We start from the raw sequence: 2676 nt of genomic DNA, 5'->3' as shown, positions 1-2676 counted from the left end.
TGTAATTTAAAACCTTCTAACAAAGAAACTTCCAGACCCAGATATCTTTACTGATAAATTCTATCAAGCATTTAAAGAAGAAATAATACCAATTCTACCAGAGAACAGAGGAAGAGAGAACACTTCCCAAGTCATTTTATGAGACCAACATTATCTTGATACCTAAACCAGGCAAACACATTGCAAAGAAATGAAAAACTGAGACCAACATCCTTCATAATATGATTGCAAAAATCTGTAACAAAATTTTAAGAAATCAAGTCAGGCAATGTACAGAAAAGGTTAATCAGTATGGATCAAGTGTTTGAATATTTAATGTCTGAATTTCAATTATTGTATTTCACCATATTAACAATCAAAGAAGAAAACCCACATGATTTGCTCAATAGATGCAAAAAAAAGTATCTGACAAAACCTAACACAAATTTCTTATAAAGTTAAGCACATATGTACAACAGACTCAGCAATTCCACTCCTGGCTGCTACCCAAAAGAAATTAAAACACATGTCTACACAAAGATTAGTATGTAAATGTTATAGCAATTTTATTCATAGTAGTCAAAAACTAGAAACCATCCAACTGTCCATTAACAGGGGAATGGATAAACAAATTGAAGTATATCCATACAACTGAAACTACTCGGCAATAATAAAAATGACCTTTAACAACATGGATGGACTTGGAGGAAATTATGCTAAGTGAAATATCAGACAGAGAAAGACAAATACTGTATGCTACCACTTACATGTGGAATCTAAAAAAATATAACAAACTAGTGAACATAACAAAAACGAGATTCACAGATATAGAGAACAAACTAGTGGCTACCAGTGGAGAGAGGGAAGAGGAACATATAGGTAGGGGATTAAGAGGTACCAAACTACTGCGTATAAAAGAAATAAGCTACAGGGACATTGTACAACACAGGGAATATAGCCAATATTTTAATAACTGTAAGTGGCGTATAACCTTTAAAAATTATGAAACATTATGTTATACACCTGTAACTTACATAACATTGTACATCAACTATACCTCAATTAAAAAAAAAAAAAAAAAGAAATGACGGCGCCGCCGGGGGCTCCACGGACTCTGCGTAGGGGTTGGCGCCGGAGAGGTCCGGCCGTCTGGGGCTGACACCCAGCGCCCAGCCCGTCGAGTCCGCGGCGCCTCGGCCCCGGTGCGCCGCCGAGGCCTGGGAGCGTCGGCCGGGCGGGCCGGCATTAAACTGAGATGTCCCTGTACGATGACCTGGGAGTGGAGACCAGTGACTCTAAAACAGCAGCCTGGTCCCAAAACTTCACACTTCTGTAGTCTCAGTTCCAGGTGAAGAAGGCAGCTGTCACTCAGGCGAAGAGCCGGAGGACAAAACAAAGTACAGTCCTCGACCCAGTAATCGACCCAAAGCCAGGTGCCTCTTCAGACCAGAGGCAGATTGTGGACACCGCGCCGCACGTGGCAGCGGGCCTCAAGGATCCGGTTCCCAGGGGGGTTTCTGCAGGAGAAGTTTTGATACCCCTAGCTGATGAATATGATCCCATGTTTCCTAACGATTATGAGAAAGTAGTGAAGCGCCAAAGAGAGGAGCGACACAGACAGCGGGAGCTGGAAAGACAGAAATAGAAGAGAGAGAAAAGAGGCGTAAAGACAGACATGAAGCTAGGGGGTTTTCCAGGCGACCAGATTCTGATGAAGATGAAGATTATGAGCCAGAGAGGAAGAAGAGAAGTAGGGGCGGAGCTGCCATTCCACCACCCACTTCTCTTGCAGAGAAACACAAAGAGTTACCCCTATGCAGAGGATTCAAGACCTCGCTCACCGTCTTGCAAAGCTGCTATCCCTCCCCCAGTGTACGAGGAAGAAGACAGACCCAGATCCCCGACCGGCCCCGGCAACTCCTTCCTCCCCAACATGGGTGGCACAGTAGCACATAAAATCATGCAGAAGTACGGATTCCGGGAAGGCCAGGGTCTTGGGAAGCACGAGCAGGGCTTGAGCACAGCGCTGTCAGTGGAGAAGACCAGCAAGCGGGGAGGCAAGATCATCGTGGGCGACGCCACTGAGAAAGATGCAACCAGGAAGTGGGATTCAAATCCATTAACTGAAATACATAAGTGTCCTACTAAAGTGGTCCTACTAAGGAACATGGTTGGTGCAGGAGAGGAAGATGAAGACTTGGAAGTTGAAACCAAGGAAGAGTGTGAAAAATATGGCAGAGTTGGAAAATGTGTGATATTTGAAATTCCTGGTGGCCCTAATGATGAAGCAGTACGAATATTTTTAGAATTTGAGAGGGCTGAATCAGCAATGAAAGCTGTTGTTGATCTGAATGGGAGATATTTTGGTGGACGGGTGGTCAAAGCATGTTTCTACAATTTGGATAAATTCAGGGTCTTGGATTTGGCAGAACAAGTGTGACTGCAAGAACTAGAGCCTGAGTCATCTCCAGCGATCCTTCAGCAAGCCACAGACTGAGCAGTGGAGAGCAAGGCGACAGGCAGCCTGCATGGCTGTGGGTACAGACTCTGGAAGGACTTCTAAGATACATGTCGACTGATCCCTTTTTTATTTTGTGGTTTTTTAATATAGTATAAAAATCCTTTAAAAAAAAAACCAAAATAGATAACTAATAAGAACCTGCTGTATAAAAAAATAAAATAAAATTCAGAAACATA

The 2676-nt window shown here is 43.2% G+C and overlaps 1 pseudogene; it reads left to right on the top strand.

The window, feature by feature from the left end:
• The first annotated feature begins 1234 nt into the window (after positions 1-1234).
• On the top strand, positions 1235-2419 carry LOC136124888 (splicing factor 45 pseudogene; annotated as a pseudogene).
• The last annotated feature ends 257 nt before the right edge of the window (positions 2420-2676 follow it).

This window comes from Phocoena phocoena, chromosome 6, assembly GCF_963924675.1.
Source record: "Phocoena phocoena chromosome 6, mPhoPho1.1, whole genome shotgun sequence".
Taxonomy (NCBI): Eukaryota; Metazoa; Chordata; class Mammalia; order Artiodactyla; family Phocoenidae; genus Phocoena; species Phocoena phocoena.
This window is presented reverse-complemented; position numbering and strand designations above follow the sequence as displayed.